Here is a 23,204-nt window from a genome sequence, read left to right as displayed (position 1 = left end):
TAGAAGCAGCATATTGACCTGTGTTATATGTAGCAGATTGCAGCAAGCAAGAAGTTAAGCACTTACACATGCTTACACATACATAAATACAAATATGCATTATTTCCCAGTTAAATATAAACAGGAAAAATTATCTTGTGGACACTACCAGCCTTTATGAGCTAATGCAAGTCTAAAGCACCTCTAAAAAATAATTAAAAATAAATAAAATAAAAAATGGTTCAATCCCTCCACTCCTTTTTAAGCCAAAAACATTGTTGGGAAATTTGTTTCCATCAAAATTTTTCACAGAAAGAAATTTTTCACTTTTTGAAAATAAACCATAAAGAGATTAAAAATTTTAATCAAAACTTCAGAAAATGTATTAAAGAAGAAAAAAAGTGAGCAAGTTTCATGTATCCTGAAAATTTTTATGGCAAAAAATGAAACAATTTTTTTACCCACCCTTTAAAAGAACTCCTCTCTTTACCTTACTTTTAGTAATGGAATTTTTTTTATCATTGGGCAATTTGGACAAGAGAAGAGGAAGTTAAAAGCCTAAAGACCTTTAAATTGTTTTTTAATAAGAATCTCAATTGGGCAGTGATCTAAAACAGAGAATCCAATTTCCCTTATAAAAGGCTGCAAAATATATTCAGAAAAATATACGAAGCCTCAAGAGCACAGGAGCCTAAAAGGTGCGTGTGGCCCTTGAAATCTGTATCTGGCTTCATTTTACTGTCCTTCTTTTATTAACCTATCTCTTCTCTCTCTGCATTTTGCATTTCCACTGTTTGAGGTACATTACATTTTTGCTATGAGTTTCAAAATTACCAAGTACAACTTTGATTTATAGTCTCAGAGCAAATTAAAAACTATCTGTTTTATTGATCTTGAATTTTGCATGGCGTATCATCAAATGCTTGTAGGGAGGATGTCACAAAGTTCATTGCTGTCTCAAAATAAATTCAATCACTGCTCAATATATGTAGTGGAAAGCAAATGTAAGGTGGCTGTTTATGGTGTTTGCCCAGCTCACAAAGAAAGGAGAGGGGAGGCACAAAACTGCAGCACTAGTCAGAGGCTCCATGGAGACAATTTTTTGCGGTGCTGAACGGAAGGTCATAGCTAGGAACAAAAAATGGGATGCAGTTACAGGATGGGAATTTTATTCCTGGAAGCAATTAGTTTGATAAACATTAAGTGCCACAGTGGATCACAGCTGCAAAGGATAATACACTGAATGATTTATATATAATCGGAGAAATATCAAAAAGGAACAGGGAGATTGTATTACCTCTGTGACTGCTACTAAATCACTGTGTCCTGTTCCGCTGCCTACATTTCAAAAAGACATTCACAAATGGGTTCAAAAAGAGAGCCATGAGCATGATGATAGGACTGAAAAACATCACTACTAATAAAAGATTTATAGAGGTCAATCTATTTAGTTTGTCAAAGAGAAGCTTAAGAGGTTGTTGGATGACAATCTGTAACACGCTACATGGAGAAAAAGGAATTTAATATTAGAATTCTTTTCAAAGGCATAACAAAATCTAACGGGTCAAAAAGTGGAGCTAAATACATGCGAGTTAGAAATAAGGCACACATTTATAATGGTGAAGATAATTAAACACTGACGAAACACTGAGGATCACAATGGATGTTTACAGGGGTATGAGAAGACATTTTTAGATCAAGATTGGATTAAAAAAAAAGTTCCAAGGCTCAGCCATAGCTACTAACATGGAAGGGGAATTCATGCAGCAAAGTGCAATCGCCTATTCCATGGTAAGAGGTCAGGCTGCAGCATAATGCGGACTCTCCCTCTCCCTTCCCACAATCCGAAGAGGAGGAGGAAAAAGAAAAATCAATGAATAGATAAACGGAAATAAAATTATTTATTATCCTAATCTTTAATGTATGATCTGTCACGCTTTAATCTCTCCATTTTGACTATTCCAATTTTATCCTCATATGGCAGTAAGCATTGATTTTTTGTATGGACTGATATTAAGTATTCTTAAAGTCTAGAGAAACATGTATTCTGCTTACTGCTAACATTCATTTCTCTTACTGCTTTAAAGAAATCTCTCTTACTGACACTAGTTTAAAATCTAAGTGTCCATGGAAGTGCTGGAGCACATCATAAAGTCAATTCTTATCTCATTATTACCTGAATTTCTTTGCACCTCACTGAGTGATAGTTGCATTAGAAAAACAGAAAAGAAAAATAGATTATTGTTCATGTCAATGAAGTACCAAAAATGCGTTTTGGTACTTTACAATACTTTACAAAAGCACTTTACAAAAACATTAGAATTCACAGACACGCCTGAAAAGACAAAGAGATGAAAAAATCATTTTTTTAAGCTTCTGCAGAGTTCTAAGACACACGGACTAGAATTAAACTCAGCATAAGAACGGGTGAATTGCTCAAGAGCAGTTTCCTGACAGAGCAAATCAGTGGAAAAAAAATCTTTTTTCTTAATGTGCAACTGATTATCTCTTGACTATCTTCTATGAGGGAAATGTATACAATTTCTTATCACATTATTACTTAACGCTAAGTTCAGCACACTTCATTTGTTAAATATGCTAAGTTCTTCCTACTTTTGAAATGCTAGTAAGTTAACATTCAGCTGCATTGACACCCCCCGCAAAAAACCCACACTGTAAAAACACTCAAAAGTAACATTCATTTATCATGAAAGGCTCTCTCTCTCCAACATTACTAATACCTTCAGCTGGAATTACACTACACTGAACTGCTCCCATCTGGTGAAGTGCACTAAGCATGTCCTAACATGAGAACAGGAATGCCTTCAGGCGCCTTTCACATAAAAATTATCTTAGCAGTCCTACAATATTCTCATAACGGAAAAGCTATATGTTGTCCATCAGTCATTGATTTCCAAAACACATGACAGACAGAAGACTGCTCATAACATGTACTGAGTCATAAACAGATTGCAAAACCAGAAGAGACTACTGTGATCATCTAATATAAAAAGGACCAAGGGAGTTTTCTGACTTAATCTCTGTTTGAATTATACTATATAATTTAGCAAATCATCCAATATCAATGCAAGTGTCCAGCAGTGGGAAGCCACCACAAATCCTAATCAGCTCTTGCACTAATTAATTACCCTGCATTATTAAGAATGTGCATATTATATCTCATTTAAATATGTCTAGCTTCAAACCTTAGCCAATGGACCTTGTTAAACCCTACACTGAAGAACTCTCGATTACAAACTTTCTTTGTGCACACACCCATTGTTTTTGGTATTGATGTAACACTTTGGGAATCCAACATCAGTTTTCACACCTTTTGAAGGATTTTAGTAAGTCTGAGAAAGTCTGGAGAAGAATTGGCATGACTAAAGAACTGATAAACATTTTAGAGTCAGATGCTCAGAAAGGTATCTATTTACTTAATTCAGAAGAAGGTTAAAAGGTTACTTGAACCCCTCAGATGAGATGTTGTACCTTCTCCCCCGGTAGCCATCCGGGGATGAGGCACGCTGGCATTCAAGCCCATGACCGCACACCCATGCTCGCCAGGCAGGCTGCCCGCCGCGGCTGCGGAGGTGGCTCCCAGCAGGCAGAGGGAGGCCCAAGGAAGTGCACGTCTCGTGAGCACCAGACATGATTTGCTTCAGCAGCAGTAGGCAATAGGCATGCTTGAGCTATTATTCTGATCACACATGCATTTCACAATAGCCAGTTGCTCATATACTATATTAACCCACGCTACATTCTGCCATCAGATTTATGCAAAACTGGTGTTAAGCTATACAGAGTATTACGTTCTAAAAGATATGCTCCTTGTGAGGCTGTGTAGGCTCCACAAATTGTAACTCAAAGTCTGAGGGATAGAAGAGGGCTCAAACTACACAAATCAAGAAACAAAAAAGCACAACAGACTTCAATCACAACTGCATAGCAATAACTTAGCAGTACAGTAAACATGTCAGCTGGCATGCAGTATTCTTGGTTATTTATGCACGTGACAGAAAACAACCACTCTCCCCTCCTAACATCAAACATTACCATTTTCTTTGAACATAATATACAGAAATCCTACTCACAATTCCTTATAATTAGGGACGGGACACTTGCATTTAGTCCTCTTTGGTGTGTCATAGAGAGCGCTAAGGGTAGTAATGCCCAGCTGAGAACCGTTTCATCTCTCTTTAAATGCCTTGCTTTTAAACACTTCAGTGAGTGATGATCATTATTGCATGACCTGCTGCATTAGCACCACGTGCAAGACATGAAATTGCTTTTCCTCTACTTGACACATGATAAACCAGAATGCCCACAATGGCAGTGAAGAAAAAGATTGAGAGACGCAGATGGAGCTATGTAATCAGGAAATAGGGTGTATGGGTTCAGTCTGTCAACTGAAAAATGGGTTAATTTTATACTGGCCTAAGATGAGGACTATTCTGTGTTAGTGATTAACATTCACATTCATATCTGCCAACCTCACCAGTTGCTTGTAAACTGTATGATGCTTAGTAATGTGCCCAGCCCCCACATGTCATACAAATAATCCATGTTAGCCAGCACAGAAGGCTTGTAAGGCTAGCAGAGCAGCAGAAGCACACATCTCTACCATTCCAAACCTTAACTTTTTACTACAGACGCATTCTTCCCCACTGCTCCCAGTCTCACCAACACCCCAGACTCCCACATTATTGTGTCCTGCATTCCCACCTCCTTCAAAGCTCATCCTCTCTGCCCCACTCCAGGACTTTTCATTCTTCCTCTCCCCCATCCCAGCATACAGCATCTCCCTACGTACCACTTTACTCCCTTACGTTTCATGATTATGCCAGTTACTCATTCCTCTTTGCGTCTGCTCCATTCATCAACTACGTAGAACTTCGTATCTTTGCTTTTCTAACCCAAACTCCACACATGCACCACTTTTTTCCTAGCTGAGATGTTGCAGAGCACAGCCTAGAAGCAGCAGAAGGCCAGCTCACAGCAACAAATCCTTTTAAAACAATTCAAAACACGTGTGCTATTTGCAAAGAACTGCTGTTTAAGGGAAAGGCTGGTGTTGCAGATTTAAGTTAAAGGAAAAAATAAACACAGATAACCTTCACCTGGAACTAAAAAGCCCAAAGTTCTGCACCCTGCCACGTTACAATACCTGCATCTATGCCCCCAGCCTCCCTACTTCCAGGGCCAAGATAAAAGAAAGTCTTTTTTCACCTTGGTTCTCAACAAAAATTAAATAGCATAATGACAAACAAAAGATGTCTTGTTTCAACAGTTCTAAACCTGTAGCACACTATTATTTTATCACAAGCCATTTGTAATTTTCTTTGCAACATAATTTGTAATAGAGGGGCTTAAAATAATATCAGCAACAACATCAGCACTTACACAATGCTTTTCATCTGTAGTTCTCGAAAGCAAAAGTCAAATCGCTTATAGCAGATGCAGAGTTTGCAAGTTGCAATCAATTCTCACAAAGTCCTCATTAATGATCTGAAATAACAGTTCCTTTCAAGCTTTAAACGGAAAGTGGCTGCCAATTATGCACAATGCTGCTTGTCATTGTTGTTTAGCAGAATATTTACTAAGAAATAATACATTTTCTTTTGTGCCCAAATGCACTGATCCCAAGAGCTCAAGGGAAAATTCCAAACTGCCTAATTTCAATACAGCTTTAAAGAGACCCAGAATACTTCTTCAGCTCCACCAGTAAGAAGCAAATTCCTTTTCTGGACAATTTAAGTCACAGTTTAGAGTTGCATCTAATTTGCTTATCTTGTTAGGAAACAACTATTTCCGAAAGTTATCAACAAACATGAATAACTTCGTGTATTTATCAAAATTCAGTACACATTCCTAATTAAAACAGACTATACAAATACAGTATCCCATATTCAGCTACAAATTTTTTGAAAATTTGGCTTAGCAGTCTATTAACTGAATAAGAGAAATACAATCCTATTTTCCTTTTTTAAAGGGAGCATTATAACTTCAAAAACTCAATGATATTATACAGGAAACTAAATTTCTCCATTTTAATTTAATTTTCCAAACTTTCCAAATCATGGTGTATTTACAAGATACTTATATTTGGCATTCTAACTACATTGATAAGAACATAAAAACAATCTCTCTGATTACTTATGACGTATTTAATCTTTTTAAATAGATATCATATAAAATGATATATTTTTCTTCTATCTGTAAAGATTTAAGTTTTGCAATTGTAGAAGCAGATATCATTAGAGCCTTTTGGAAAGCTACTCAGAGTAACAATGAGCTACACTGGCTACAAAACCTGCAGCAAGGTTAGACACATCACAGAACTTGGAAGAAGGAAAAATTTAAGTTTCTGACAAGGTAAGATGAGAGAGATAAGGCAAATGGATATAACAGGGAGAAAAAGAATTTCTTCCCTTCTTTTCCTAAGCGCACATAAGTGCCCTGAATTGGTCAGCTGTTAATCAAATACAAGCAGCCACAGGAATTAAAGCTACGTTGAAGAGTTCTGCTTTATGATATCTCTTAATGCCAAAGGGAACAGCAAACTCTGCAACTGAAAAGTATGGCCAAAAGGCAAATCTCGCACCTGGCCTGCATTGGCCAAAGGAGGTGACTCAGCTCTGCTGACAGAACAGAGTAAGGGGAAGAAACAAAACCTAAGAGCTGGCTGAATTATCACTCTACCAAACAGAACTCTAGTAAACAGAAAACCGATGAAGGTAACATATACTGCAGAATGAGGACTCTTCTGCAATTGCTACAATTTCCACATTGCTCAGCTATATACAGGATGAATCATCAGTCACAAGCCAAGCAACTGCTTTTCATGAATACTGACCTTGCCTAAAGCATAAAGGAAACATAAGATTTCATTTTCAGTATGTTCAGTTAGAAGTAACATCAGTTAAGGATGAATTTAGATAAAGTCTCTTCTGTCTAAACTTAAACAACTGAAAACCCCACGTCATCTAAAATAACGTCTTGCCCTATGATGCTTACGAACATCAATGAAATAACAGAAAAACGTGATTGTTCAGCCTCTTTTGTGTTTCCTGTTTTAGCAGATAGTTAAGTTATATCACATGCGTGGAGACCTCTAAAAAGACGTACAATATACAGACAACCTTCACAGTTTTCTACTAAATCAGACAATACAATCTTTCATGCATGTGAGGTAATGCAGCACTGACCAAGTGTCACCATGCTACAGTGCAGCCCTAAACCTACTACCATTTCAATTCATGCAGGGTCAAAACTGAAAAAGAAAACAAGATAAAGCCGGGATTGTTCCTACTCTGTTGCAATTATTCAAAAAGTTTGATTTTTTGGACTGTTGCGATGTAAGTACTATATTATCTCTTCATCAAAAAACAGAATAGCAGTGGAAAGTTAGAGAACATATCCCAAATTATGTAAACTGTCCCTGGCAGAACCAGGCCTATGATTAATGTCCTCATAATAAAGTTTATATATAAACACACACACATACCCCTCTCAAAAAAAAAAAAAAAAAAAAACACACACCTTTAAAAGCTTGGACTATTTAATTAAACTTAAAAGTTGAAATGAAATATTTATATTAACTTACAGTCTCCTCATCTGTAAGCTAACCATCTAGAAACCCATCGAAGGAAGTGAGCATTTCAGTGAAAACATTTTTGTTGAATTACCACACTATCATGAATTTAAAAGGCACTCTTCCACCCTTACATCCCGGCTGACACCGTTGGTCCTACATATGATGCAAGTATTGGTATTGTTTTACTTCTTTGTAAATTCCCATACATGCTTTTACTACATATGGTCCATTAGACAATTCTCTACCAATCTTTTCATTACTAAATCATTTTATGACACTTGAAACAGAAAGCTGTATTCAGAAATTTTATACCAGCAGAAAACTTTCAGTCAGAATAGCAAAACAATTCTTACTTATTTTTAACTAAACTAAGTCTAACCAAAATACAGTCTGTCTTCCATTTAGGCATGCATACGAAAACCAGCAACCAAACAGGAAGCTACTCCAAGCCCCTTACAGTTCACTCGACCCATGTCCTCAATTTAAATCTTCAAATTCCAGAGAGAAAAAAAAGATCAAATGTAGGATTAAATAACTGTATCAAATTTTAACATGGATGGACGCCCTAGACATTTCCTAAATCGTTCAGGTTACCGCTGCCTCTGAGGGGAATGCCGCATATCAGGTTTTGTACGTGGCCTCAGAAAAGCTGTAATGAGAGCTCATGTATACTATTCACCTGGCTGAAGAGGCCAGTATTTCTAGGGCTACTTTGTGAATTTTACTCTAATTAATTACATTATGTCAACTAGCACGAACTCTATGGAGTTGAATTATAAAACTTTTCTAATACACAGAGTAACTTTTCGGACTCGATCTGTAGTCATCCCATGTAAATGAGAAGGCAGATCATTTTTTAAAATGTAATTCAGAGATTCCTACATTTTAAGTTAAACTTAATGACTAATTTACAAGGAAAAAAGTTTCAAATAGAGAACAGATTCTAAGATCATCTAAGATCATCTTTTTTTTTTTTCCAAAAACATCACCTTTGTTTCAAAAACAGGGAAGTAAAACTGTCCAATCTAAATCTGGCAAGCACCGAACACCCATAAAATTAGACTTCTGCATTAAGAATGTTGAGCAACTGCAAACCAAGCTGCCTGCAGATACAATGAAGTCAGTATGACTTTGCAGTATTTTAACCTTCCACACTAACGCTTCAGATTTGGGGCAGTCTATTCAAGAGAATAATGGGTGTTTCTTTTGTGACAGGAGGAGAATGAAAAGATGCTGAGAAGTGTTTCAGAGGTATAAAATTTTTTAAGTACTGGAAAAACCATCAAAGAAAATCCCTGAATTAACATGCACCTAATGTCTCAAATTGTTGAATGAAATGCCCGCTGCACTGTATACACTGAACAGTTTGTTCAATAGTACCCAGAGACCTGGCTGTAAAAGTGCCAAGTACTCTCAGGCCAGCACCGAGCAGCTTGCAGCAGTTTGTGCTGAGCAGGATCTAAGAGAACATGGCCAGAAGAATTTTCTCAAGTTTGCGGCAGTCCATCAGAGCCTGTTACAGTCAGACAGCCTTTAAGTGACCCTACAAGGCAGCGGCTTTGCACTCAAGTCCACAAATTCCTAGCAACAACGTGAAGCACTTTCAATTTGTGTTAAATAGAGACAGAAATGAAAAAAGCAATCTTTTTATGGTCCTACAGCACTCCTGAAAATTTGTCATTGAAACAAACTGCCCTTCTGTGCGTTTATCCAGTGCTGATACACATCCGATTTCAAAATGACCAGTTAAGTCACCGGTATTTGTACCTCGACAGCCAGAGTAAAATCCCACTACCCGTTTTCTCAAGTGCACAGAGAGGCTCTTTGTTACACACATCTATAACGTGGCAGCCCCCGATCTTTGAGAATTGTCTCATTATTAACAAAACCCAACAACTTTCTTATCCTCCCTCTTGTTTCCTCCACTTTCTACTGTTACCTTTGCCTCGATCTGCCCATACGGTTGGGTTGCACCGCTGACAGCGCAGAAGCATGGCATGCTTTCTGGAGTACGTCCTGGTATATGGGTGTTTCATTTACCCTCCATCCAGTCTGCACTGCACAGAGACACACATGACACCTGAACATGCAGAGGCTGTGCTACAGGAAGCATTGCTTATCTTGCAATGCTGATACATATGTCACAGGCCTTAACTAGAAAATGGCCATTCAGGTATGACCAATTAACGACTAAGAATTCGCACAGCTAGTACCTTCTAAAAATAAGACCAAATGATAACTCCAAACATTTCAGAGATTTTTTTTTTTTTTTTGACTGGCAAGGCCATTTAGGAACCTTCTCCTCCGCCATAATCTTCATCTACAAATTTCCATAAGCACAATTCCACATCTTTTCACTTCATTTGGGGAGCGAGACTTCTGGAATATGGACTCTCTATATAAATACATACGCCACACTTCTTTTTGCCTGCTCCGTCAAATTTTACATGGTTTTTGCATAGCTATGTTAGATGGATATTTCCCTAACACTGTTTACCATATATTAAATATAGATTATGGTGCTAAGTGACCACTCCTAACTGAAGTCCACCTGCTGCAGCACAGAAGTGTAAAACCACAGAGCCCATCAGAGCAGCTCTGCCTGCGTACCTACAGGGCAAGCCCTGTGCGCTGCACACGCAAGCGAAGAACAACGCCACGCTGCCAGGGAAATCATAGCTGGATACCAGGCTGCCTCATGACCTAAAATCATATTTTTATAACTATTCTTGCCTGCTTTTTAAGTGTGGTTCTTTACACTAACAAACCATTAACAGATTGTGTTTGTCAACTTGATATGTAAAAAATGCTTTCTTACATTCTACAGTAAAACGCTTCTCTGTTTGAAACGCTGTTCTTTAAGCAAGATGTTAGGCCAAGTTTTGCCAACAACCTCCAGAGAACATCTCAGCAGGAGTTAGATCCCCAGGCCATTTTTATAAAGACGACAACCCTGCTTTCCTCAACCACACTTAAAAAATAAAAATCCTATTTCATTTTTTATAATGATTCTGCACTAACTGTTTCTAACTCATTGTTTGAGTCTGAAAAGGAAGCTGTAGAAAACTGAAGAGATTTTATATTAATTAGCAAAGCTATTATATGTTGTGATTATTTGCTTAAACAAGCTACTGCAGTGGTTACCCTCAGGAAATTGATTTTCCTGTGGTTGCTACATGCCACTACCACAGTACTTGCCATAAGAGCTACTAATCCACACACCAGAAGAAAAAAAAGAAAAAAAAAAATCAAAGACTAAGTACGTCACAGAGACCACAGCAGCATTCATTTTATCTGCTAATGGTAACTGTCAACTTCTGTAATCATGTCAATTAGATTTAGAGATAATCTGAAGTACAAAGAAACTGCACAACCAAAAAATTATACAGCTGCAGGAGCTACACAAGAGCATGTGTACGGTAATGAACGGCTCTATTAAAAAGAATCTGAGGGACACTTTTAGTGGTCAAACATTTTGGGCCAAAGAACTTTCCACATACAGAAATTTCAATCCAGCACCATCCAGGTTTGCAAACACTTGAGGAAAGGTAACTTATGATCCAAAACAACAATACACTTAAGATCAAAATTGTGTTGAGGCCTCCTTTACAATCTCATCATAGCAAAACTGAATGATAAAGTGTTGACATGACAGATAATGTTCTCAAGACGCCACTTTTGACAAAGCCGGCTTCTTTTCCAGTGATATAATACAAGGAGAGGGGGGGGAAAAAAAAAAGCATAAAGCAGCAGCAAGTAGAAATAATAGGTCCTAGCAGTTAATAAGGGTTTTGCTCTGTAGAATACGAAGATACATTTTTTGTCCTTCTAAGATGGACATTATGTTGCCTTGAGCTTGAAGGCAGAAGAAAATACAAAAAACAGAAGGATTACCAAGCAACTGTAATGTAAGATTAAAACTGCAATATTCGCAATTGCAGGATGATTTAGCAGAGAATAGGGTATTAAGAAAAGGATGCACTATAGACGGCCTTTAAATTCTTTGAAATTTGATTCACCCAAATACAATGATCACCATAGCCCATCTTCTAAATGAGGAAGTTGCATAAGAAGGCACTAGCGAGAGAAACATCAAGTAAGTTATTCTGAGTTAACATTTTTCTATATACATCTAGGAAATATTCAGCTATCTTCCATGACTTAAAAGCTAAAGCAAGTAACTTGTAGACAGTGTAGAAGTCTAACATTATTGTTTCATTAACTTAAAATGTTTGCATGTTGTCTCAAAACCTTTATGAGACCACGTAAATTTGTCCAATATAAATATTTATTTTCTTATTTTCCTCTGTCCTCCTCCTGTCTTTTCTATTGTTCTTGAGGGTTTTACCAAATTGGAGTTGGTGGCTGAGTACAGCTCTTCTTACAGAAGAGGAAAAGCACTGGTGTGTGAAAGGTTTGTGACTACCAGGAAGACCAGATCAATGGTGAACAGAGAACTGGACCCTACCCAGCACACAAAGGACCCTATGGTGGCACTGATATTGGGGCATTTCTGTAAAGCCTCACTCAGAACAAGATAAAGGACAGGAAACAAGGCCCTGTTCTGCCATTTCTACACCAAAAAGATCACAAGGACTACACTTTCATTTGGTCTATGCAAGAGAGGAAAAGGGTTGTTTCTTGCTTTTCTCATGCCTTCCTCTTCCCCTACCCTTTATATATTTGCATAGCAATGAACTACCATCTCGCTCTCCTGAGCAAAATAACCTGAAAACTAATAGTTTGAAGATTTGTAGCACAGAGGAGAAACCTACCATATATTGCACTTCATTAAGTCAGCTACAGTTGATTGGCTACACAAGAAGAATTCTTTTAAGAACATTTAGCTAAACTGTTTCTTCTGTTATCACAGTGACAGTAGCTTCCATTAACTGGAGATAGGTTTTGGGGAAAGAAGGCTTTCTTTATGACTTTATCCACAAGACAAAAAACAATATAAAATGGAGATGTTAAGGGAACTCCATAACCAACTTTCCAACATACCATATTTTTATTCTGTCCTGGATGTCACTATTACTTCAAAGCTAGGCTTCTTTATAGATGGATTTTTATGTTCTTTGCCTGAGTCAGAAATGACTTGTCACCTCAGTTATGATGAAATGTACAAAAGATGTTACAGTCCGTCAGATGGAACAGAGACAAAGTCCTGAGGAACCCTTGCTTTAAAGCATTTTCCAGCTACAGATACATTATCTGTTCCAAATTGGCATAAACTGAAGTTTCTACTCTCATTTATAATTTCTGATCATGACACTACTAGATGAAATAAGGGAAGGGATGGAAACAACTTGCCTACATTTAATGTTCTAGTCCCACATCAGCTAAAATACTTACTTTTTGCTACACAACACTGGAACGTAGTTTTGATTTAGAAATCAGAAACAGAATGCCACCTCAACTAACATGTCATGTAAAAAAGTCTGTTACAAAAAGCTCTAATAAACAATCAATTACCTCAATATCTCTTTCCAGTTTTGAAGCTGGAAACAAAGCTCCAGTTTTGAGACTGCAAAATAAAATGACTGCAACAAAGGGTACAATTGCTTATATTGCCCTGAAGACAATATGGCCTGATCAACAGTATCATCAAGGAGAAGTCTTTGTCAGACCTAACTGATACTAATTAAAGGAGAAAAAGACACTCTCTGGTAGAAATCTGTTTGTACTTTGAGTTTGTTGCAAAAAAAATCATCCATTTTTAAATCAAATCAATTATACTTAATTTTAAAGAAGCTGGGTTATAGACAGAATTATCCAGGCAATCAACAACTATTTAAGTTTCAGTTTGACTCTCTTTTTTGATCTAACTACTGTGTCTGTTTTACGGCACCTACTTCATCACCCTCAACAGTAGATCCAGCTATCAGATTAATCTGCTTGAACAAGCTGTTAAAAGAAGACATATTTAAAATGCTTGTCACTGACCATCATTCTCCCCTTTTTCCAAGCAGCTGGAAAGTCGAAAGTGCTCCTGCCACTTCCCTTCAGAATGTTGTCCATGAAATTGAATAGTTCAAAGACACACGCCAGAAATTAAGGACCAGAGTATGCAGAGGCAGTCACCTCTCTGCGATTGCCAGGATTCATCATCTCCATGTGGCTCACTGCAACGGAGTAATTCACTCAGCAGTTCCCCCATAAATAGACCCTGGATATGAACTACTTCTCCAAGAGAAACAAAAATAACACAAAATTACCCTTCTCTCTGTTGACATAGTTACTAAACATGGAAGCTTATTAAAATGTAAACTTAATAAAACCAAAATGAAATTCTGCAGCTAACAAACTGGACTGAAATAAACAATACCATATTTTGCTATATTTTCCCTACAGATCTGTATCCACTTCATTGTATTTTAGAGAGAATGTTGAGCTGCCTCTCTTTCAACTGTGGTTTAGCTGGGTTTTATTAATAACGAGACAGAATAAAAGGCAGCTGTTTGTAGATCTGCAAATATCCAAATATCATTTATCTGTCACTGGGAGAAAATGGTACAATAAAAAACATGTAATTTCTATCCAAAAAAAAGTTATTAGGAAAAACACTTTTCAGTTTTTTTCTCTATATGTTTGGAAAGAAAGGAGAAATAAAAGGAGAGAATCACAGGGACATTATATGAAAGTTCCTAAATTTGGGCCTTGTAATGCACTTTCCCATTAGAACAAACTCAAGATGCATCATTTTATTTATGAAAGGAATCCTAGTAATTTCCTGTTCAGCTAAGTTGGTACACCCATGTCAAATACTGCAGCTGCAATCCAAAGCTCAGGAACACTCAGAGGTTTAGGTAACAGGTTTAAAAGCAGACTGGTAGCAACCAAATCTTACCGGTCACTAACAACAGCTAGTGGTCTACCATATCCAAAAGGAGACTGGTGTTACCAGTGCAATCAATACGAGCTTTCCCGTCACAGAAGGCATGGTGACGACTGCCATTCTGTCTCGCCTGGAAGCCCCTGGAGAGAAGCCAGGGCTAAGGAACGCACGGAGCTTATATTTTCCTCCCCATTAAGAAGTCAGTTAAAACAGAAGAATGTTTATGACTCACTGCCTACCCTCCACAGTGCACACAAACAAGACTACTCTGCAGTGTGTTAAGCACTACATTCACACAGAAAAATTAGGGGGTTTAATCGCAGTAAGTGACATTGACTTTGCAGTTTGAAATATCTTATTTATCTGGAAATATTAATGTTTTAGACTTGGACCACTTTCCTATCTGATGGGCTGAAAGGTTTTAGCAACAGCCAAATATTACAGAAATACTTTTCCTGAAATATACTACAGCCAAATACTTAAGCTTTTAAATTTCTAATATTAAGACCTGTGCCCTAACTGAGATGATTTAATAAATGGTTTAAAACTGATATGTTGACAAAGTTCAAAAAAATAGTGGAATATATTACCTTTTTGAACCAACCAAAGGCTGCAGTATGCATGGCACTGCAGGAACGGGGCTGCTCTCCAGGAGTAAACTAGCACCATCAGAACTGCCAGCATTTCCTGAAAACCTGCAAGTATCACTTGATCATTACTACAGAAATAGCATTTTTTCTGCAAGACCACTGTCATTATAGATCTTCAGCATAAGTAATCTAAGTAGCATACCCCACACATGAAACAAAGAAGCTCGGAGGAACCATGGATGCTCTGCATTCTTCAGAGACGTCTAGAAGACAAATAAGCCATTTCTAGTTTTTCTTGGTATACAAGATCACCTTGGAAAATGCAAGACAAAAAAGGTGCAAAAAAAAAAAGTCTGTGTATTAGCATACTCAGTCCAAAGATAGTACCTGCATAAGTATTTGTATGTCACCAAAACAGTGTCACTGCAATTGATACTGTCATTTAGCAAGACTCATTTCTTAGTCTAAACAATACATGGAAAGGACTCAAATCCTTTTCTTACTGTGATCCTTAACACAAAAGAAACACATCCATTCTTGAGGAACCTAACATACAAAGCAAATCCACCAAGGAGAAAGTAATATCGTTAAATATTTGCTCTTTGGAAGAAGCTCTGAACACGTAGCACACTGGGATACTGACATACTTGGGAAGTTTCGTAGCAGGGCAAAGCAGCAGAGGCTGCTTGCACTGCCTTCCATGAACCAGTGCTGCCAAAATTGCTATGAGAGCCAGGCCAAACACAGAAAACAATGACCAAACACATCATCTTTAAAAACTATGGGAGAAAATTAACCACTACAAACTTCAGACCAGCAGAGTCTCTAACATGCCAGAGTACACCTACCACTATCATCAGCAATACAGCCGGGTGGCAGAACGTTTAACTGGAACCTTTTACACCCAGCAAAGCCACATATCAAATCTTTGAAGCCACACAAAAGAAGGGTACACCAGTCCCAGACTAAAGCAAAGTACAAATCATTTACTAAAGATCATCTTCAAGCTTGTCACATACATAAAAATTACAAAAAATTTTTAAAAGGTCAAAATTATGAGCCCATTGCCATATTTTAACCACAAATATGCATGTACCAGAACAGAAAATGGGGTGTTTTAAAACTCATAAGAAATGTTTTTTAGTATAGACAATCAAATTATTGTTCTTCGATAGGTCATATCATGCCAATATCTTCTGATAGACTTTGCTGCATTCTTGTCATTCAGAATTTCCGATTTCAATTAAAAAAATTAATTCTTCAACAGTTAAATTTGGCTGCAGTATATAGATTGAAAGGCAAAGAATTTAATACTGCCCAAATACCTCCTTAGGGTATCGCAGAATCAATACTCCAAAATAAATTCTCTCAAAAGTCAGGTCAGCTGCAGTAGTGTGAGAATCCTCAGTTGAATCTTTAAGAACCATTATTTTGTTTTTAATACACATAATCCTCTCTTTGTTTTTCTCCCTATTAGAACATAGCTTTATTTAATAATTACTGTTATCCTGGAAGATACGATAAGCCAAAATTATGACAAAATCTATTATTTAATACAATGTATCATAAGCTAGTGCTACAACAATTAATGGCATTGTCTATTTTGGAAAATCATCTGCAGTTTAAGTACAAAAAGAACAACTCTAAATAAATAAAGATGACATGTATGAGTTTTACCACTGGGCACAGCTCATTTGACTTCTATGTCACCCCTTCTGGTCATCATAGCTTAGTAAATTTATCAACACAAACTCAGAAGCAGCCAGCTGCCCTCATGAACCATTATATCCCTTCCCACCATCTCACAGAAGCTACCTTCTCAATAGGCTTTGCAACCTTTCCTTCCTACAGCCACAAAATATGCAAAGAAAAATACTTCTACGCTTATTAGACATCACAAATAAAAGTTTGTAAATAAAAAGCAATTCACAAATGACATCATTTTTAGAAAGAGTTCATACATTAAAATTATTTAAGACCTTTTTCTGCATTGCAATTTACACAGCCAAAAAATAATACTATTGCAACTTAGCTTTTTAAAAGTGCATTGTCTCCTTTCTTGTTGCATTTGCTTAGCACACAGCACGGGTTCATCCTAGTCACCAGTGCTCATATTCAGTTTGATCTACAAAGGCCTGGATTTGGGCCTGTTCTAAATTTAGAAATTTGGAGAGAAAAAATTAAGCATTGTCCTGAAATGGAAGCTAACAAATTCATACTAGAAATAAGACATACATTTTCAAGCAGAACTACTGGCTTGATTTGTGTTCACTTTGTCAGATTTTACAGAAGTGGGAAGACAACAGATTTTGATGGAAGGTATACTGAACAAAACGGCTTTGCTGTGTCTTTTTTCTTAGTTTAATTAGATCATGTTCCACTGTTGCTGCCAACAGCTTGCAGAAACCAGGAAGCACTTTTCACCCCCCACATCTGGTTTCTGAAGAGATCCTGAACCATCAGAGATTTTATCAAAGTTATATGTCAGATATTAAGCAGGAAGCATTGACGATCCTAACAGTAATGAGAAACTTCTCAAGAATTTATATACTTTCAGGGCTAATCTGATTACCAGACTTAGGATCAAGAACAATTTTTTCCTTTAGCTCAAACTAACAGGGCTTATGGAGAAACAATGAGCAAGAATAGAGCATGGACATATGAGTATAAACATTCTGCTAGGGTCACATCAACACTTCCAGGTTATTGTGGTAACTCAAGACACTGTAAATGGTCTTGCTCTCTTGGCAGTACATTGCAATTTTTTTATTTCTGGGATTTTGAAACAAGACTTCTGATGCTGGGCATATTTCTTGACTGTGGATCAGAGCAGGTTCTTCTCTAGACCATCTGGATTTAATGTGATACTGTAGGCTGGATTCCATAATTCAGGTGGTTTCTTCTATTTCCATACTGCTATGCTTCTAAATGGAGTTGGTGTAAGACAAAAGTAGAATTACTGAGATATATATATATATATATATATATATGTTTATTTATATGTATGTTTACACACACACACACACACACACACACACACACACACACACACACACACAGAGTGCAGGTCAAATGGATACTATGAAACTGTTGTAGAAATTATAGGTGAAGGTTTATCACTTCTGTTATGTAGCAGGACAGACCAGATGATCATTGTCTGTTCCTATATTCTAAGAATTCCCTGCTGCATATCAAAGTGCAATCCTATTCTGAAAGTTGCCTGTAAAAAATGTTATTCTGTTATTTGATTAGTTTCCAATACAAAAATACTCATTTTATAGTTGTTAAAAAAAATTCTGAAAGTACTAATCCTAGAAGCATATCTTGAACTTTATTGCAAATAGTAAGAATTACATAACTGGAATTCAGCTAACAGTCTCTGCTTATGACATACATGCCAGTACTACTCCATCTTGCTTTCCTTTGTATGTATACTACACATGCCATAGTAACAAAGTTTTAAGAAATAGTAAGAATATATGCATCTGTAAAGCCAACAGAAATGACTCAGTGCCAATGACCATATACCACTAACAGCTGAGTAAGATGCTCTTTTTTCAACTCTAGTCTGACTTTAACATCACAGTGACTCACCAATCCACTTGACTTGCATAATGATTTGTGACAATGCACTCCAATACGTGAATACAGCTTGGGGGGGGAACACAGCCAGAGAGTCTCTTCCCAATTACATTAATAGCAGGCATACAGAAAATATTCCAGAATTCTATTTTAATCTAATAAAAATAGTAATACATAGAAATCTCCTGGGAAATACAGGATCAGAAGAACAAGAACTAAGAAGATTAAACAGGCTGCAAGTGAAGGAGATAACCGGAAGGGAAAAAGAGTTCTACTGTTATAAAACAGTCAAATTCTATTTTTAAAGGAGATTATTACAATTAGAACTAGTTTAAATATTATAATGAATGTATTGTTTAAAACAGGAGAAATTTTACACACATAAGATAGAATTTACGGGACAGCTTGTGAAACATGCAGCTTTGCAAAGTACAAAGATAACCAATTATTGTATGAAAAACAAACAAACTTTCATTTTAATCAACTGAAAAACCATGAATCTTTAAATACAAAGAAAAGAGGTTTTGAATGTAAGGTAAACAGAAAAACATCTGAATAAAACTGATACAATTTCTTAAATGTTGGGGAAAGGAATCTGGGCCGCTCTGCCTATTACTTATAAAATCCATTCAGTGATGGAAAGAACATGTAATCTACAGCTACGCTTTAAATAATGTATTATTTTTTATTATCTAAAATAAATTAAAAATCTCTATTATATAAATGGAGAGGCTTTATTCTGAGGAGGGTAGAATACAAAATGTATCACTTCGCCATTTCAGTTAGTTGCTTCTTACAGATTAACTTCCTAAATCTGTACTTAGACTTGAAAATTAGTGGCTTGCTCCCTGCCAGCTCTGGATATCCAGCAGATCATGCTGAAGCATACGTCAGTGTTTGTGGTCTTGTACCACTGAGGAGAGGAGGTACCTCTCCTCAGTGAAGCTGGTGAAAGCAACAGAGCAAAACAAAAAAAAGTGAAACAAAAATTCCCAGTAGCAGACAATGTGGCTAGCAAGTTGGCCACCCAAAGCTCTTACAGGAAATCTGCTCAAATTTGTATGTCAAGATGACTATTTTATATGCCTTGCTACCGGAATTACTTGAAGTTTCTAAACATGGTAGCAAAAAGGGAAAAAACAATCAAGTTCAGACTCTCCTAAGGAAAAAGAAAGGTCCTTTGGAGTGGGGTACTACACAGACTGACTTTTAGAGGGACAGGACAGGGCAACCTCTTATGTAGCAGGTTCATTAAGCACAGCTACTGTGGTAATGGATGTTCCTGCAAGAACCTGGACAGGCAATCGAAACTTCATCTTGATGTCAAAAGATCACATGATAACACGAGGAGGCTCTGGTTGAATTATAATGTAAATTAGGACAGATAGAAAGAAGCGGACCCCATAAAAGCATCAAATAAATTCACATCAATTAATAAGCAATCCAGAGAAAGGAGATGATTTTTGTTGTAGCTGGTGTTAGAGCTCTGTGACTTTTAAGTCAGTATACCCCACTTTCTGAACCCAATTCTGCACACATGCTGCAAATGGTCGCAATTACTCACAGAAGATGCAGCAGCTACGTTAAAAGTAGCTGACAGAGCAGAGTACTTACAATGCCCAGTGAAAACTAGATTTTAATAGATTAGGATGCACATCAACGTAACAGGTTTTGTTGATCAAATTAAACCAAACCACTGGAGAAAAAAGCTTTAGAGATGACATCAGACATAATGGCTTGTATAACAGAAAAGCAGTTAAAGGAAAACAAAAGTAGTTCTGGGCTAACAAGGAATGTCCTCCTTCAAGAACTAAAGAAACTTGCACCTAAGTGGTAGAATAAACTGACTCTTAATGAGACTTCAGGTATCAAACACACACACCTTTCTTGGGCAAAACACTGATGAAAGATGTGTTGTTTCCTGTTTAATTCTTTTGGGGTTTTTTGTTCTCTTCTCATATTAGCTTTACTTTGAAGGTCTTCCTTTTCTTAGAATTCTTTAAAATTCCTTACAGAAAATAGCCAAGATCAGAGCTCCGTATTGCTCTGCATTTTTTAGAAAGCTTAAAGGATCTGAATGGATGGTACAAATCCATCATACAGTACATCAGCAATCCTCGAATTCAAAGACTTTATGGGTATAAAACTAGGAAAATAAGGTGGGTTAACAGCAGTACAGTGGCTACAGCATCCTAGTGTGGATGCAGAGACATGAGTGTAAGCCCTTTGTCTGGGTTGGTGCCAAGGCTTGCCTGCAGTTATCCTAGCTGTAAATAGGTAGCTCTTCATTCAAGCAGAGAAGAAGAAAGGCAGACAGCTGTGACCCTAGCCATATTGCTCCCTTGGGTGCTGTTGGCTACAAAACACAAGTGTGCCTTAACCACACAAAACTGATAAGCCACCTGCATCCAGAAGGGATCTTTGGTAGTTTTATATTAGGGAAACAAAACTTTAAGCATCAAAATATCAATAAGTGTGTTGATTCCTTTTTAATTAAAAAAAAGAAAGAAAAAATACTGAAATACAGATTTTCCAACAGAGACAAAAACAGTGCCTCTCATGCAGAATGCACCATTTTAACCTAACAGTTGCAACACAGTTAGAAAAGGTTCCCTTCCCATTTTTTAACCCTATTATCTATCCCCTCTTCTCGGTGTTTCCTCAAGTATATTACTTACTTTCTTTTTCTAAATGGTTTTATTCTGTTTAAATGCTTGTTTCACTTCGCCACTCTTTTCTTTTTGAATTATTTCCATTGTTTGTTTTGTTTCTGTGTCCACAAAGCAAAGACCATCCCCACTGCTACTTCCCAGGCAAACCCTTTCTTCACTGGTGTTGCTTTTTACATTTTTTTCTACTCATCTGTTTACTCTGTGCCTTTGCTTATTTTCCATCACCTCAGCAGAAAGCAGAGTCCAAGCAAAGATAAAAATAAATGGGAAGCAGACATTCCTTCAGTGCTCCACCATTGTGAGAATGGAAGTATGCCACTTCTGATGAAGTGCTCCAGCTGGCATGGCAGCTATCCCTGTGGGATTTGACAGGGATGTTACGTTGCTCAGGCAACCACTCCTAATTGTCTTTTGGGATGCTGGGCAAACAAGATGTTTTTCCTGGTCTGCGTGAAGGTCACGCTAGCACTGTAACAGCGAACACAGGTTACCACTATGGCAAGTGAGGCGCTGGAAAAACAGATGAAGCAGCCCTGCATGCAATCACATTTCAGTCAGGTATAAAATCCAATCTACTCTGCAACTACGATCACGTAGAATAACATGCATACAGCACAGCTGTCATACAAGACTACAACAATTACTATGCCAGCTATGCCAGACATTAATACTATTCTAGACTCATGCTAAAAGCAAATCCAAATGTTTCTCATGGCTTGAAAAAATAAATTAACAACCTGTTTATATACAATAGCATCCTACAAAAAATAAATTGTCACCATTATCTTGGCAGCGTACTATTAACGTTTTTCAGACATTGGGAAGAAAAATCCCCAGAAAGTAAGTCTCTGTTGAAACAAATAAAGGCTGACATTTTGAGAGCAGTAGCTATTGCCTCAAAGTTCCTCCAGGAGGTTCATCTCAATATATGAATATTTCGCATCAAAAGAAACTCACCATATGCTGGGATGGCTTTTCTTAACTAGGAAAGTCTGCCTTATATTTTTGGAACAGACAGATTTTTCCTTGAGCATGTTTATTCACATGTTTCATAAACTGCAAAAGCTTGACTGAAAAAAGAACGTACTTTAGCTATATCAGTAGTGGATTTTTTTCAATTTGGAGACCAAAAGGAGGAAGAAAAGATAAATTTCAAGTAACTTGGAAACAAAAATTCAACTGCAACATCAAGACACACTAAAATGAGCGTTTCATTGCAAACATATTCAAATGATATTTCAACTTTTCAAAATTTTCCCCATTTTTCCTTTAGTGGAAAGTATTTGCTGAATTTAATCTAAATTCACTAACAAAGGTACTGTTACCCCTAAACCGCACTTGGTATTCCAGCAGAATCAAAATCCCTCTTCTGTGGATGCAAGTATTACCTCCCCATGTTTTCTGCCTGATCCACAAGACATACAGATCTGCCTGGATTTTTCATTTAAACTGGCAAGTCACATGGCAGATGCCACTCAAACTTACAAAGGATCCTTTAAGACCCTACCAGAAGGATGGGAAATGACTCTAATTCTTCTTTTAGCTACATTTACTGTATTTTCACTTTAATACCTGCATTGTGACATGCAAAGATTTCTACAGCCAACGTTGATCAGCCCACATTGCTGTGTGCAATGTCTTTATCTTCTCTGATTTTCTTCCAAAACCAAGACATTGCAGCACCCTAAAATAAGTACATATACATACCAAATTTAAGCTCTAGAAAATGATTGGACCAACTAGTGAGGGAAAGATCTACTAAAAACTTCTGGCTGAGGGTGTCTCCCAGCCCAAAAGTACTTGGAGCTGCACGCGCTCTGGGGAAGCACCGAGGGCAGAACAGGACAAGCGTACAGTGCTGCCGGCTATTAGTGACTACTAAATTCAGAGTGCCAGGCTAAGCAGACCTGGTGTGCTACAGCCATTCCTTGCTCTTCTTCCATTTG

General features: G+C 37.2%; 1 protein-coding gene across 9 annotated transcripts in view; it reads right to left on the bottom strand.

Annotated features, from left to right (window-relative positions):
* The window catches only part of OSBPL6 (oxysterol binding protein like 6), a 121,157-nt gene that overhangs the window by 81,543 nt on the left and 16,410 nt on the right, over positions 1-23,204 (bottom strand). Inside the window, exon 2 of one of the 9 annotated variants that reach the window (XM_064515007.1) lies at positions 15,005-15,109. The exons of the other annotated variants lie outside the window; for them this stretch is intronic. The gene's annotated coding sequence lies outside the window, so the exon portion shown is untranslated. The remainder of the gene's footprint in view (positions 1-15,004; positions 15,110-23,204) is intronic. 9 annotated transcript variants of the gene reach the window in all.

Source organism: Dromaius novaehollandiae, chromosome 7, assembly GCF_036370855.1.
Source record: "Dromaius novaehollandiae isolate bDroNov1 chromosome 7, bDroNov1.hap1, whole genome shotgun sequence".
NCBI classification, from domain to species: domain Eukaryota; kingdom Metazoa; phylum Chordata; class Aves; order Casuariiformes; family Dromaiidae; genus Dromaius; species Dromaius novaehollandiae.
Note: the sequence above shows the minus strand (reverse complement) of the source record. Positions and strands in the feature narration are given on the sequence as shown.